Below are 17,332 nucleotides of genomic sequence, written 5' to 3' on the forward strand. Positions count from 1 at the left end.
CACAGACATGTACCAGTTGGCAACAAAGAGAAGGTGTGTGTGTGTGTGTGTGTGTGTGTGTGTGTGTGTGTGTGTGTGTGTGTGTGTGTGTGTGTGTGTGTGTGTGTGTGTGTGTGTGTGTGTGTGTGTGTGGTGTGTGTGTGTGTGTGTGTGTGTGTGTGTGGTGAGGTTTGTGATGTGTGCCTTTCTTGGGCATCTTTGGTGTTAAATGTGCTGTATGGCAGATAGGTTCTAGCCTGTAATGTCTTGTACCACCTCCACCACTCTCTGCTTTTCATGATACTCCTGTGACTCTTAATTGTCACTGTTTTGTTGTGTTGCAGACAGGATATGTTGAAGAAGAGGCTGACTCGTGATTTCCCCCATCAGTATCAAAAACCTAGAACGGTCATGTATAGAGCTGATGCAGGGTCACAACGCATGCAAATCTTTGGCCCGGATCAGAGGACCCCAACCCAATGGAAAAAGTTTCTCTCAGAAGGAACAAATAAGGAAGCACTTGCCGAATTCCTGTATGTTGTATGGAAAAATGCAGACCTTACAATAGTGGGCAAAAACCTCTGCTTGCACATACAAATCAATGTCACTGTGTGACTGTTAAGGAGGCTGTACAGTGTTGTTGAAGACCCGCAGTGTGATCATGAAGAATGTGACACAAGGGTGTTTTTACATGCACAACATGCTGCACGGGAGCATAAAGCTGTCAAGAGCTCTGACACTGATGTGGCAGTCATTGCTGTAAGTGTGCAGACAGATTTGCCATGCAGTTTATATGTTTTCACAGGGACTGGCAAAAGGACACGTATCATTTACATTACCAAGGTGTCATCAGCTCTCGGAACCAGTGTGTGTTCAGCCTTGATCGGAATTCACACATACTCTGGGTGTGACTCCACAAGTGCCTTTTATGGAAAAGGAAAAAGAAAGACATTTTCTGTTGCATGTGAGAAAGATGAGTACCTAAAGGCTTTTACAAGTTTAGGTACTAACTTTAACTTGGAGCAGTCAACATTTGCACTTCTTTGCCAGTATGTATGCCACTTATATGACCAGCTGCCGATAATGTAAATGAAGCTAGGTACAAGGCCTTCTGTATAGCATCATCAGCCTTGCCAGAATTATGCATTCCCCCTACTGCTGATGCCCTCCATCAGCATTGCAAAAGGGGAAACTACTAGGCTGCAATAATGAGGTCCTGTCTCAAACAAAATATAAGTGCTCCATCACCTGCTGGATATGGTTGGCAAATAGAGGATGGGACTTTGCACATCACCTGGATGACCAGAAACCCTGCCCCTGACTGCGGCTGCAAAGGTGCCTGTGAGACAGGCAGATGTTCCTGTTTTTCTGCAGGATTGTGTTGCACAGACTTATGTCGTTGCTGTAATTGTGCCAACACAAAAGAAACTGAGGAACTGGAAGATAACTGTCCTGACACTGACAGTGAGGACTGAGTGTCCTTAATCTGTTATTTCTTATTTAGTTTTGTACAGTTTTATATATCATATTTCATATTTTTCATAAAGATTGTTTTTATGGTTCATCAGTGTTGTTTTCATTTGTGAATGAATGAATGAATGAACGAACGAACAAATGGTCATTGGTATAAGTACAATTACTGCCTTTTATTGATACAAGGAAGGAGGTTTTTTTGTCACATACATAGAAATACTTACGTAAAGCATGTAGTGAAATTTCGTTTGGTGTTAAGCTTTTTCTGTGCGAGTGTGAAGAAAGAAAGATCAAGAAATGTTTTTCATAAATAGCAAGAGGGAGTATAAAGTGCAGTGTGTGTACAGTCCATGCTGTTTATATTGTCATTGTGTGTGTTCAGGATACGGAATGCTTGAGGAAAGAAGCTCCTTCTCAGTCTCTCTGTTCTGGTCTTGTAGCAGCAGAGACGTTTGCCTGACCTCAGTGTTTAGAAAAGTCCATGGTCAGGATGTTAGGAGTCTTTTACAATACTTTGGGCCCTGGTACGTAGTCTTCTCTTGTAGGTCTGTAGGGAGAGGTGCTCTGATGATGCGGTACTGCTGTCACAGGCTGTACAGTTCCCATATCAAGTGATGATGCTGTCAGGACACACAGCTGATGGGTGCTGATGCTCTGAACTTCCTCAGCTGACGTAGGAAGTACAGTCTTTGCCTTGATTTCTTCAGTGTGTGCTGGGTGTTCACAGTCCATGTTAGATCGTCAGTAAGGTGTATTCCCAGGTATGTCAAACTTGATCTAAATGACTTAACATAAGCATAACATTATCGTATATTTGCCTCATTGTTCTTATGGGACGCGGCTATGTATACAGCACTATTTAGAATCCATTTAGCCCACTTTTGAGGATGTTCGGGTGTTTTCCTCTTTATCGGTAACGTTGAATCTAACCATGGGAGCCGCCATCTTGCCATTCTGTTGACAAAAAGCAGCTACCTCATTGGTGTAGAACGATCACGTGTCGAAAAGTGCCAGCACTCGCGACCAAGATCCTTGTGCGCTGTGAAGAAACTAGTTCGGCATAAAACATAGACGCACCAAAAATTGACTGGAAAGTCAGCGACAAACTTTTTTTTGGTAGCTAAGTACGATCGTTCTTTTTTATGAGCTAAAGATTGTGTAGATGCGCGACTGTGGAGCGGGTTGAAACGAAAACAGTGTTCACCTTACGGCCTATTTCACAAAACCCGTTTTCAGTCTCCCAACCCCCCCCCCCCCCTGTGACGGCACGTTTCTTCTATTCAGATGGCTCCCCCATCCTTTCCTCTGTTTTGATCTAAAAAAAAAACCCACACACACACACACACACACACACACACACACACACACCCCCACCGCCACCAGCTCCTCTCTGAAGCGCCGCTAACTGGGTCAAACTTCCACCTCAGTGTCCTCAGTTCAATCAGAGGTAAACAAACCAAAACCTACACTCGGCTATCGACGGCTGCTGCCTTCGACTTGAAAGCCTTACAAGGACACCCACACGGTTCTTTACACTTGGTCAAAGACTCCCACACCCTGAAACAGAAAGAGGAAATAATAAAAAAACATTTATCGTAGTGTATTTTTGTCCCATTGATGTACTAACCACACCAACACACATATACAGATATGGCAATGTTTCAGAGGTACAATGTGTGTTCCTAATATTCTATATGTATCCATAAGGAGCAAAGACTCTGACTGTTCACTCTTCAGGCAATACTTGGTATTGATGGTTGATGTTTGTTGTCTGATCACTTTGTCCATGTAACACAATTACGCTCTGATGCAGAATTCCCTTTGGAAAAAAATAGTTAATGTACTGTATTACTGGTGTGTGTGTGTGTGTGTGTGTGTGTGTGTGTGTGTGTGTGTGTGTGTGTGTGTGTGTGTTTGTATGCAGCTACCAGCTGCCCACATCATCCCACCTCGCTTCCTGCTTCTCTAAATGTTCATATTTTGACAGGGTCTGAAAAATAACATGCGAAGGAGGTCCACACACACACACACACACACACACACACACACACACACACACACACACACACAAACACACACACATACACACACACACACACACACACACACACACAAATATACACATGTTGCAAATCTTAAACAAGATTTGTCTCCTAATGGCTGGTGACTGGCTGAGAGGAATCTTTCTAGGAAGAAACAGAGAATTGTTCTCACACACAGTTAAAAAAGCAACTCAGTATATCCTCAGAGAGGGCCCTTCAAAGGTGAAAGGCATTATCTAGAAACAAATTAAGAGATCTTTGGTTGACTGAAGAACTCCTGCGGGCTCATTTATGAGATCTTAGTCCAATCCATGAAGCATTCTTCTGGGGAAAGCCAAGGAATCCATAAAAGCACCTTAACCCCCTAAGTGTAATCATGGACAAGTCTGTTAACCTGTGAGAAGGTGTCAGGATGTCAGAAGCACCTGTAGCTCAGTGGTCAACTTCTATCTGGATATGAGGCGTGTGACGAGTCGGTATCAATCAATCAGCTCCCCCATCACCATTACCCATTTGCAACTTGTATTAACATCCCCATATCCAGAGAAGATATCCATACACATGCAATATACACAAGAGGGGGAATCATTTGAAACTTACACCCAGAAGCTGACATTTAATGGTAAACAAGATAAAACTGTGCAAAGTTGAGTGACTATTAGCTATCCCATAAACCCTCAATTTCAGTCATCCCCCCTCTCAAACAAACAAACAAACAAACACAAAGTCAATAAAAACATGTGCTCTGTAATTGACATGGGAGCATTTAGCCAGTCACCCAGCCACTGTCTCTGAAGAGCCATTTTGTCTCTAATTGCTTCACAGGGTTGTGAGGAAGTCCAGAGAGGTTGAAAACATCTCACATTATGTCTATATTAGGGAGGAGGGGGTGCTGACGCAGAGGCCAATTACTTTGGAATTTATATTTTATGAACTTCCAATTGAAGTGAACTGACTGCAGGCCCAGAAACTGGGACAGCTCGGCACCGGGGACTGCTGTACCTTCTGCAGTGGTGGAGGAGGATGTGGTGGAGGATGCTGAAGTTCATTAAACGCTCTGTAAATCTGCTGGATGTGATCAAAATGGTCATGTGACTGTTCTGATATAAGCAACTTTTCCAGTACGTAGACAAATAAAAGGCAATAGGATGATGGGAAAAATATTTGAAGAGATGAATAATAAATTACAATGGCAGAGGGGTATTTAAATACATAAAGTTCATAAACTATTTAGTCATAGACACTGTTCACTTAGGCTTATTTATCTGTCTGTTGTGACAACATACTGTGCACATTACATTTGTATAAATATTTGTCCAGACATAAAATATGTCACCCATCCAGTTTTGTTTATCATACATGACTACATCTATTTGTACATGTTGTCTTATATCTTAAGTAAACGTGACCAGTTGCATGTAAACACATGTGCTACAAAACAAATCAGGCAAAATCCTGGTGTAATATATCAAAGCTGTCTTAACAGCAGACCACACAGATCGACTCAAGTAAGCTCTCGGAGTGGTCGTTTAGGGACACGATGACCCAGAGTAAACACATCCTCACGGGTGTCAGGAGATAAGACAGCGGTACATCGCGAGCTGCTCCATGGACCGTTCAGTGCCTCCGTGGAGGCGTCCGTGGGAATGTAAGACACTTTCTTGCCAAACAAACGTGAGAACTAACACTGCTCACCAGCTTGGAACTGTCCCAGTGTGACAGAGAGAAAGAGAGAGAGAGAGAGAGAGAGAGACAGAGAGAGAGAGGGGGGGGGGGGGGGGGGGGGGAGACTAAACTATCAAAAGCAACCAATTACACAATATTTGCCAATGTTCCCATTTACTGCCGCTGGTTCAGAAAAAGTTGTGATTTGTTAATTTGTTTGTTTATAAATGTAATCAATGTATTTTTGTTTCATGACAGAATTGCAAGCTTGTTATTTATTCATCAGCAGCAGAAAGCATGACTTTAAAATCTAATCTAATACAAAGTTTTCTCTATACAACACAATCAATGACAGTCGTATTAATTATGTATAATTATGTAACCTCCATACTCATTGCCTATAAACAAGAAATTATCCTTCCTCTTCAATGGTACAAGAGACCAAAAGAAACTCAAACCTGCACTGCTCAGACTTCCTGTAACTGTGTTGTCTCTCAGTCTAAAATTATAACACTGTGGCTCGCAAATCATGCAAATGAAAGTAGCCACATGGAAACTGATTAATTAAGCCTCCGCCTTTAAACGACTCGATCCACCATCTAATCCTGTTATGTTACTGTGTTAATTGACTTGTGACATTTAAGAGTCGTGCTCCGCTCAACAACATAAATCAAAGCGTCTGTGTGTGAGTATGGCAATGCTGGCAGTGTTGAATGAGCAACCATTTACAAACCACTTTTGGCATTAGGGTTAATTACAGTCATTGCATTTTCATTGAGTTACATTTTTTTTTTTTTAAAAACAGATGACAGAGCAGTTGAAATCAGCTTCTTTTTTGTTTCCTTGTTTTTTAACCCCCTCTGAATCGATCCTCTTCAGAAAAGATACATCAGCTCTTTTAAAAATGTTACTTCAATCATGAACCAAGCAAATCCCAATATGCTCCCATTAGTTACATTGTAGTTTGTGTTCGAGATGGAACACAGCACCACTAAGAGTAGATATGTCCGTGTCCAAACCTCTATTTGTCATTGTATTCGGCGTAATATGAAGGCCTGTATGCTGCATTGTCTATGGTGCAGCTGAGCTTATGAGTTGTTCAATGAGACCTAATCTTCTCACCTCCCTCTACAGTATTTGGGGATACCAAGATCAAAGTGTTTCATTTTCAGACTTCATTCCCCATCGACTGTTTCAGAGATCAAGTCCTCATTAAATGTCTCTGGGTCCAAGGCTCTGCAGTCCTATTCACTGGAATGCCACCAAGGGACTGCCACACCACTCATTGGTATTGGTCACATGAGCTACGTGTTTTTTAGTTGTTTTTGTGCAGAAAACGGGATTGATGAGCTGGATGAATCAGAGCGATTCTGAGAATGTAATGGGGCACTCCACCTCGGCGCGAAGGAGAGCCTGAGATAGAGAGGGCCTCAGAGGCCTCAGAGACGTGATTGATTGTTGCTGTTTGAAGGACCTATTTCAGGGAGTACTCTCCAAGGAATTTAGTTCTCATCAGTTTCCATATAAACGCCTTGTAACAGGCTGTCTTTCTTCAAGTTTATGACATGAACTGGGTGTCATTTGGGGAGTTTCATAGCTCTGGAAAGTGGCAGTAATATTAGGGGAAAAAAACGTATTCTGGTTGTAAATAGAAAAATTAATGGTTTTGAAAACCATATCATACGAGTGGTCAGACTGAATTCATCATCAGAACTAATTATGGACTATATGAGTAGAAACTAGCCTTCTGAAGTTATCAAACTTTTGAAATATATATTGGCTTTTAATTTAATTTAGTCTTCCAGTTTGCTTTTTTATCTCTGTTTAGTTTTAGTTAGTTTCATGAGTGCATAAGTAGTTTTTTTTCAGGAATGATTTACTGTGTGTGGCATTGTTCATTGTAGTTTTTATTTACTGTTTTTGAAAACTGTCATTTCTATTTAAGTGAACAAAATACATTTTTGCAGTGCTAGTTTTATTTTTTTGTCTTAGTTTTTGTTAACTATAATAGCACTGCCGGACATACGATGAGTCTTGATGCTGTCGCATATTTGAAGCTAACATTGACTGTTATTCACAGGTTTCCCACAGTTGGTCCAATTAGGAAACATGCGCTAGGTCAGAGGTGAAAGGTGCCAAGTTCAGTTTGTTCTCTGACGGTCATTAACCACGAGTAAGTGCCAACGCTGTCTCGCAAGCTAGAGCCACAGCCACAGCCACAGCTAGTGTCCATTTATTTCAACCTTCTGACCTACAAGTGAGATAATGTCATTCATAATTACATTACACTACAGTAATGTGAAACAACTATTGTGTGCCCCATTGTCTAAAATGTTCAGTGAGCATAAAAGGTTTTCATCACTTTTAGGGGACTAGCTTTGTCACAGGAGGCAGGCGTCTGGTTTGGAGCTGAAAGCTTCCATTCTAACTGACTCGTCGTCATCTTGGACCATCCCGGGGGGGTTGCGGGTTTCATCAATCGCTGGGCCTGAGATCAAGTATGCCTCGGACGGCATACCAGTGTCCCCAGGGCGCTTTTAAAGAGTATAAACACACTGTTTCTTATTCATATGTGCACAACAAATCTTTTGTTGATTTATGCCCAGTGCTTTAATACACACATCTGGTGTTTAAGAGGACTTCAAAGGTTCTTCACTGGAATGAATAAACTATTTCGCGATTTTTTTATTGACGTAATCTACCAAATAATTTCCAAGTCACATGTAATGTTTTAAATAAAACATTTTTGTGTGACGTATTTCAGTGAATTTAACTACTTGAGTTTGTCCGAGGAAGGCCTGCTACATTTGCACAGTACTGAAAACACAGTTTGTGGAAGGATTACTTGATAAACACAGACGTCCTTTCTTTCTGGTTCATTGTATGAAATGGGTGCTGTGACCTGTGTTGTTATTAAGCGAGTTAATCTTTTCATCACATTTGTTTTCCATAATCCTTTCCTGTGGTGCTCTTCCTCTGCCGTCCTCATCAAGACTCCCTCTTAGAAGACTCTCTCTTAAGATCTGAGTTTCGATTTCAGAGAGCATGAGCCACAGAGTGTAAAGGAAATCACACTAATGGATTTAAGACATTCTACATCAGGGAAAACTTGGAGAATGATTAAAGAATGACTGACTTGAGGTACCCACAGACCATTTAGTAGATTAAAGTGATTACAAAGTAACCTGTATAAGCTTCCATCACTGCGTGCAGAGACATGAGAACTAGTGCACAGTTAAACCTCCTTTAAGATACTGGATGTCTGAAAATACGAATTGTTTCAGTATGCATTCATACTAATTTGCTCTTCCCTTTAAGTTTACAGTTTTTTACTATTGCTGAAACCAAATCTCTAAAACTAGGGCCCTCTTTGTCGAAACTCTACAGACACAAATCAAAAACATATACACAAAATACAGAATATCTTACATCTCTTGCAAAAGCAATTCCTTTCAAAACTACATAAACTCTTCTAAAAATGGTATTTCTATAACTGACGATGACATGAACATAGTTACTGTATTGTAAACAAAAAACAGTATATTGCAATTACAGCCCAGCCCGTCTTTGGTGTGCATCTGGCCACAGAACCTCATCAACATCACAAGCGATGTCCTCTCTGGCCAAACATCTGGGGAGGTACGGTCTTTGGTGTGTATCTGGCCACAGCACCCCATCAACATCACAAGCGATGTCCTCTCTGGCCAAACATCTGGGGAGGTACGGTCTTTGGTGTGTATCTGGCCACAGCACCCCATCAACATCACAAGCGATGTCCTCTCTGGCCAAACATCGGGGGAGGTACGGTCTTGAGAGGCATACCCAGCCCTGGCATGCCTCCACATCAATATCGCCACATTCCGTCGTCTGGAGGAGAGGTTGGTGGGATTGGTGGTCATATACCTTCTAACGGGACGCCGAAAAGAACACCTCAATAGGGTTCAGGAAAGAAGAGTGAGATGGAAAGTAGAGAGCTTGAAATTGTGGGTGATTGTCAAACCAATTCTGGATCACAGCAGCCGAGAGGAAACTCACGCTGTCCCATATGATAACAAACCTGCAGCACCCTGGCACATTCCCCTCATGAAGGGTGGGAAGGACATTGATAATGTGAGCTGTGTGATATGGGCCAAGAGTGGCATAGTGGGAAGGACCCTTTTGTGATGTTGCCACCACGCTGCCCAGGAATGGCAATGGCACGCTGCCCAATGATGTTTCTTTCCCCGGTGTCTGTTTTTGGCTAGATTAAAGCAACCTCACCTCTCCTTCTCTCTCTCTCTCCCTCTCTCTCTCTCTCTCTCTCTCTATATATATATATATTTTGGCAATTGCTAAGACACAAAATATATATATATATATATATATATAGATTTTGTGTCTTAGCAATTGCCAAAAACTGTACAGAGCCATGCTGTATATTGCACTGGATTTTGTAATATAATTTATGCATGACATTGACTTTATCTTTACATTTGCTGGTGTGTGAAGAAATGCTGTTAACCCAATTTCAAAGAGAAGGGGAGTCACAGGGATTGCAGGCCCACGACTTTTTTTCTTTCACATAAGAGGAATGTTCTGTACTGCGGCGTTCAAGCCCTCATTAGATATGTCAAGCTGAGAAAACAGTGGCAGCCTAATCTGAGGTCAGACAGCACCCCGTCGCAAAAAAGCCACCACCATCCTTTTTTTCTCACTGAGCAGTCTACAGCTGACACGATAGCGGTTTGATGTATTGTGTTGTCGTGTGGTGTGTGGTGTTGCAGTGTGGTGTGTTGTGTTGCGGTGTGTTGTGTTGTGTTGTTTAGTGTTGTATGGTGATGAGCTGTGTTGTGTCACTTTTCAGTTTGTGCCACCATTCAGTTTCTTAATACTCTGTCTGTGGCCGAACAAGGGCTCAGAATGTCCTCTGAAAGCATGACAACATGTCTTCTAGAACACTCCTTCAGGGACTCTTGGAATTTCAAACAGACCCCCACTCTCCCCTGCCCCCCTCCGCTCAAAAACACACAAACCACTAGACCAAAGGTTCAAGGACAATTTGAATTTTTATTTTATTTATTTCCTTAGCAGGGACAGCGCATAGTAATGAACATTGTTGTAAATATGCCAGAGCTAGTCAAAAGGGCACATTTTCAGGCTCCCTAAGAGTAAAAGTTTAATACAAAGATTATAAAAATAGTTAAAAAAAAGCATGTAAGTACAGTACAGAGTATAGAGGCATATAGAAAACAGAGCAAGAAAGACACAGAGTATGTGTGAGCACATGGATCACACACATAAGCCACTGTTTGAAATGAGAACCGATCCGTGTTGAGTTCTCTGATATGTGTTGGAAAAGAGTTCGATTCTTGTGACTCTTGCACAAAACACAGACTGACTAAAGGCACTTCACCTACGTTGAATAATGCAGTCTCCTCTTGTAACTCCTCTCGTGATCCGGTCTTGGTTTGTTCATGTTCTAACTCCGAGTGGTGGAGGAGCCACACCATGCATGGTGGTGGTGGAAGTGATTTGGTTCATTGGCAATAGTTTCAAGTGTCTGTGTACACCAAGACTGTAATGGTTATAATATAGTGTGGTTAAGCCTGTGATTCGCTCGTCAAAAAGTACATCTCGGCCTCCTCAGTGTCCATTGAGTTTCTTATCGACCTAAAATACGCTAGATCCTGTTGGATCTGTTTGCAGACTTTGTTTTAAACCTGAGCCCTGAGGTTGAGGTTGGAGTCTATCAGAATATCAGAAGGAGGTTTTTAAATCCTTTTACAATCTGTGATGTTTCTCCCATCACAAAAACATCTGGGTCTACAGTATAGTCATTTGTCTTGGTGAAGAGCATGGCAAGCTTTTTTTGACCCATTTACAGTAGTAGCAGACAACACAGATTGAGCACGGAACCCAATTAAAATCCAGTGAATGCAAGGGACTAAAAGTATGTTTTCAGTCTAGCTTTAAAAGTCTCTATGCAGGCAGCAGATCTGATGTGTAATGGGAGACTATTCCATAATTAAGGACCAACAACAGTAAAAGCTCGATCACCCTTAAATTTGAAGGTAAAACCGATAAAAGTTCATTAGAGGATCTTAGGACCCTTGGTGGAGCATAAGGGGTCAGTAGGGTTGATATATAGGCTGGAGCTAGACATTTCACAGCCTTACAAATAAACAATCAAATGTCTATGAGCCATTGTAGTGTAGAGTGGCTAAAACAGGTGTGATGTGATGAAACTTCTTGGTCCTTGTTAAAAGTCTTGCTGCCGCATTTTGGACTACGTGCTGTTAATGAAATAATATTCTGAAAGATATAAAAGCGTAGAAGCGTAATGTGATGGGGACAGGACATGTTGCACTTCAGCTATTTTCTCAGTGGACGTAATGAAGGGTTGACCACAAAGGTTGTTTGTCTGTCGGCTTTTGAATAGTGAAAGTATAACCTTGACCATGTCTGAACAAAACTTGCGTTTTAGTGGCGTCAGCATACATTTGGACATTAACCTCATGACAAACAGATGGCAGGCAATATATAAACTAAATAAGAGTTGGCCCAGTATGCATCATTGTGAACCAGTGAACAAGCGAAGGGCATCTGATCATTGATGCTAATGTATTCAAACAGATTGAGATCGTTTGGAGAGGAAGGATTCTACCCATTTAAAGGAATCAACAGAAAAGTTAAGGTAGATAACTTATAAGAACTCAGAGTAGTGATTCAGTGGGTGATTCAGAGTATTAAATGCTTTCTCGGGATGCATGGGTAATGTTAGATTAGAAGTGCTTTTACTGTTCTTCAAAATCAATCCATATTTCAAGCATTCAATCAACCATGCATTACTTGAAGATTACTTCTATACATTTTCCTCAGGCACCAGAATCTAAAAGTGCATTGCCAGCAAAATAGACAGATTTGCTGGATATGAAACACCGAGGTATGTGAAATTTAGCATCAACCTAATCAGAATAGGTTAGGATCAGTCAGCTCACTTTTTAAAATATGGTGTCAATTCATCATTTCCCTTCTACTTCTGTCAGTATGCATGACAATCTTATCGCTGGATTTTTCTCTGGGATAAGAACGCTTCGTCATCAAGGTGCTTCACTTACATTCAAGGAGAACTTAAACCCACTCCAAGGTTCACAAGACAACACACAGGCAGACATGCACAGAGAGACTGAGACTGTGGTGAGAGTGCAGTGGTGCAGAAGAAGCAAAGAGACTGAGAGGTGAAGGAGAGGGGGAGATAGAGAAAGAGAAAGAAAGAGAATATGGCAAGACTTAATGTTAGATTTGATAAAGGGATTGACATATTTACCAATGTTTTAATGATGTACGCTCTCATGGGACCTGTTTCCGTCATCTGGCAGATATTCACCATATTGACACATCATATCTTCAATGTACAACATACATATATGTTTCATAATTACTTGAAAGCTACTCTTTGGCTTTAATCCATGCTGCTTTGTGTGATTTTGTTAGACACAGAAGACCACCGCTTGCTAATAGTTTGTTGCCATCTTTGTTTCCCCCTTGGATGGCTGTTCCATACAAGGTGCGATCAAAATGTTAGGAGACTGCACCTATTAAAAGCAAAATCTGATTTAACTTTGGCCTCCACCTTCTCCAAGGTAGTCATCTTGTGCAGCGATACATCACTCCCAGTGCTCCTGCCATGCTTGGAAAGCTCCCTGGAAGTCCCATATCCACCGCCATCTGCTCTCTGGATCTCCTCCACTGTGTCCAAACGGCGACCTTTCCGCTTGAACGTCATCTTTGGGAAGATGAATAAGTTGCAGGGAGCTAAATCTGTCAAGCAGGGGTGGTTTTCCACACACTGTGAGCATGCGTGTTGTTATGATGGAGCACCTAAATGCCAGTGCGCCATAGTTCAAGTCGTTTGTGCCCATTGTTCTCTTTCAAACGCCTCGGAACGTTACAGTACAGTAGAACTCTGCGGTGACAGTCTGACCCTAGGGGACCTGCAAATGACCGGAGCTGTGGTGCACTGGCATACTCTGTCTCTGAACTTTTTGATCGCACCTCATATATGTATGCAGGAAAACTGAAACGAGGCTTACAAGTCATTTCTCCAAGTGTGTGTCTGACAACGTTCCATTTTCAATTTGGCAATAAAATGGACAACAAACCCGGTAAATTCTCCATGAAATACCTTTAATCAAAAAGCCTTTTTTTAGTCCCTCAGAGGAAACACCATCTGGAACTTTCATTCTGTCTGCCTTCCCCTCCACCGCAGCGCCGTGCTCCACGTGTCACGGAGGATACACACTCGTTTTTAGATTCTGGGATTTCACAGAAGCTGAATGGATCAATGGCTGACAACATCCCTGTCTTTGGTTGTCAGGTTCCAGCCAAACTGTTTGGGGAAGCGAGGGGGAAGATCCTTGGCGGTGATTGACAGAGGAATCCATGCAGCAGCAGCAGCAGCAGCAACAGCAGTTAAGATTTAAATCAGTTCATTAAAGTTCATTAAAAACTTTTCTTTAAATCTGCCAGGGCCTTGTTATCTTTTAAGTTTCTTTTTTTTCAGTTTGTGTTTTGTTCAGTTGTTTACAGCACATTTTTATACTAATGCAGAGTTGTACTGTTCGACATCTGTTGTGTAAAATCACAGATGCTGCATCTTTGGGGACTGAATCAGTCATGCATTAAAAGTAGTCTGGTTATACCGTAGCCCAAGATGTTCAGTTAGAAAGGACTTCCTATTGTTGTGGAACCTTTCTGTGTGAATATAACTTCATGAGGCGATAATAACAGACTTTTACCTTTGCATAGGAAATTGCTAATAACATGGCAAAACGTATACGTACAAATTGTAATTACATCGGCAATATACTGTACAAAGAGGCTAGGCTTCAAATAATCGAAGTTAAGGTAAGAATTCTTGGCATAGAGATTTAGCATTTTGACCTTTAACAGTCTGTATCCCCAAGGGTCTCTGAAGGTTGTTACCTGCACCCTAAAACAGAGCAACCCTCTTACACAAGGAGACTACTAAACATATGCTAAATTCCAATATTCTGTGTACGCTTGCAAATTGTCTCTCCATTCATCTCCCTGGCCTCTGCGAGTGTGGGTGAGTCCATTTTAAAAGGAAGACTTTTTTATTTCAACACAAACTCAACACAGCCTGTATTAGGAATGCAAAGTGGATTAATTACTAGCCCGCCATCTGTCCAACACTATTCAGTGAAGGAAAGTGTTCTCATTTCTCAGGCTGTAACGCAAATTAATTTGCAGAGGCAATTCCAATTTGCACAGCTAATTACACCCAGAGATGGTGTGGTGAAATAATTACAGGAGACCGCCAAACCCGCTGATGGTCAAGCCACCTAAAAGGTGTTTACAAAAAACCACGTGACCCAGTGTTTATATTCGTGCATGCCTCTGTCAGTGCCAATCAGTGTTTGTGGAAGAGTTATACGAGGTGTGGCTATCAAATAATGAGACTAATGTCATTCAGTTGTAATGAAGCACATCATTGCCAGGGAACCCATTTTCTGATAAGAAATAAACACTTTGTACAGACAGCTGAATGTATATCCACTCACAATGAGAAGAATTCTAAAAATGCACGGACTGTAATGTAAATGGACACTTGAAATACACCACTGCAATGTATCTAAAGAGGTTAGCGGGCACTGGCAGGACTGAAGTACAGCTGAAGCTGTAATCGTTCACTACCTGCCAGCGCTCTGCCACTGTGCCAACATCCATGATATACATTTCCTGCTGCCATGTTGCCATATTTATAGCGTCCCAGTTGAGCATTACTGGAGTCGTTACTCATTTTATGTCTAGTCACCTTTAACCTCACAATGAACGGAGCTGTTAATTAGCTTTTCCTGAAGACTAAATGTCCCTAAAACCAGCTGCCAAGAGACAGCATGTGTGTATTCTGATGTTGGCCATTGTCTAAGTGCTGTTTTTGTATTATCTTTGCCAGACGAGGCACACAGGTGTGTGTCAAAGCCTGCTCTTCAGCGATAACTGAAAACTGCACATGGAGAAGTCGGCGATGCAGACAGCGTGGGATGATCAGGGGTCTGCAGAGAAACCATCTGGGAGGCTGGAGGTAATGATATGGATTGTTCCTCCTGAATGATCGAAGGGGGAGATTTTTTTGTTTGCATTCTGTCATTCTGCTGTGCTCTATTTCCCTGCTTCGCACAATGTTTTCCATTTTCCTCACTTCTGTCTCGGCGTCTCACCCGCTCACACTCACACATGCACACACACACACACACACACACACAGAGACAAACACAGAAACCACACATTATTTCATCTCTACTGCTGTTTCTATTTGTCCTCCTATCTCTAGCTTGGTTTGCTCACAAAAAGTTCAGAGGAGAGGAAAGCATCCACACAATGTAATGATAGTAACCCTATGAATACAATAAGACCCCCATTATGTTGTAAGAGCATTGTGTTTGCATGCTGGCTGTACTCTCTCCCCTTCGACACCCTGTAACCTGTATGTAGGCTCTGCATGGTCTACATCCGTTATGCCAATATTATGTATTAGGGATGTTGGGGGGAGAGAAGTTGCTCTTTATTATTCAGCTCCATGATTGACTTGCTTGTGCGTCAGCCATTATGTTTCTTCAAATTGTAAGGCAGAAATGGATCCTAGGAATGGAAAATCACAGATGGCCTTCTTCCTCTGGTAACTGCTCATTTGGTGAGGCCTAGGTGTTGGTTTATGGTCCCTCCAACAAACATTCCAGAGATGCACTGTCCCAATTGTTGATCTTCCCACCCCCTGCTGAGACTCTTATCTCAAACCTATGTGCCTGGTTCTCTCTCTGTGCTTTTCCATGCCGGGGTGAAACTAGGGGCAGAGAAATGAATGTAAGAGTGCTTAAGTGAAATACTGCATTGTAATATGATTTCTTTGTCATGTTTGGGTTTATTTGAATGGTCTCAGTCTGAGTGATAAAGTGGTCTCAGTCCTGCAGCTGCATAGATTAGTTTTAACATGGATCTCAAAGACATGAGAATTCCGGTCTCTGTAAGTCGTAAGGTAACCTCTCTCTGGAGGGGGCAAACACCCTCCTTGGGTGAGAACCCCCTCCATTTGTCTCTGTTAATGTGTGATCCTAAGCACGAGAAACCACTGCTCATGTGGGTAATTAATAAACCAGATGCAGGACTAAAATGGGTACTTAAGGGTAAGACAGTCAAAGAACTTGGAGCATTCTGTCTTCAGATCTCCCTCACATCCGTGTGAGTAGTCACTTCTAAGCAGCAGGTATGTTCATGTTCTCTAAGTGTTTTTATGTTTCATGTGGTGTTTTAGACTTATGTTCTTCACTTTAGACTTGTTAGATTTGTAACCTGTAGTAGTCACTTGTACCTGACGTAATAAATTGGTAATTCTGACCCACTATGGCCTCTGCTGAAATTCTTAACTGATAAGTATTCAGGTCAGGTGTTCCGGTAATACCGACTAGGATTTGGTTACAGACATATATAGCGGCGACAAGCGTAAGACTTGAGGTTCCTGGCTAGAACCAACTGGACTAGACATGCTGCAGATAAACTGTTAATGGTATAATATAGGGATAGGATTGCTGACCAGCCTCTGCACTGGATTGAATGGACATACATAGAGCGGACGAGCAGTCTGGCGCTCTTTCACTGAGCCAACTAGATCGAACAAGCTGCAAAGTCACTGTAACAGCCCTGTAGGACCTCTGGGCTAGTCCAGAAGTAGATGCGGGTTATGTCTGTGGATTTGTCAAAATGGAATCGTCCATTGATCCTTCAATGACACTATTCCAGTGAAGAACACGGTTACTAAAGAGTAAGGGAGGAAATTCATACTACAGTTGGACATCAGCCTACATTCCCGGTAGAAAACTACAGCAAAAGTGAGGAGCTTAGACTGGGTTCTCAAAAGAGTGGAGTCAGACACAGAAAATGGAGTCAGATTAAGTGAGGTCGTACTAAGAAAGGTGTTTTAATACATTTTACTTTTTCAGCAAAGCAAAGAGAGAGACGAATCCACCCAAACCTTCCCAGACGCCTATTCCCTCATTGGTCTAGGAAATTGCTGTCTTACAAAATCGATTAATATCTTTGTGAATGGCTATTGTCTTTGCAAAATAGGCCCTTGATTTCACCAATTAGTCATTGCATTTACAATACATTATTGA

The 17,332-nt window shown here is 41.9% G+C and overlaps 1 long non-coding RNA gene across 2 annotated transcripts in view; it reads left to right on the forward strand.

Annotated features, from left to right (window-relative positions):
• The window catches only part of LOC116224381, a 56,002-nt gene extending 39,441 nt beyond the window's left edge, over positions 1-16,561 (forward strand). For both annotated transcript variants that reach the window (XR_004165553.2, XR_004165554.2), the window contains exons 2-3: positions 13,516-14,247; positions 15,118-16,561. This is a non-coding gene — a long non-coding RNA (uncharacterized LOC116224381). The remainder of the gene's footprint in view (positions 1-13,515; positions 14,248-15,117) is intronic.
• The last annotated feature ends 771 nt before the right edge of the window (positions 16,562-17,332 follow it).

Source organism: Clupea harengus, chromosome 17, assembly GCF_900700415.2.
Source record: "Clupea harengus chromosome 17, Ch_v2.0.2, whole genome shotgun sequence".
NCBI classification, from domain to species: Eukaryota; Metazoa; Chordata; class Actinopteri; order Clupeiformes; family Clupeidae; genus Clupea; species Clupea harengus.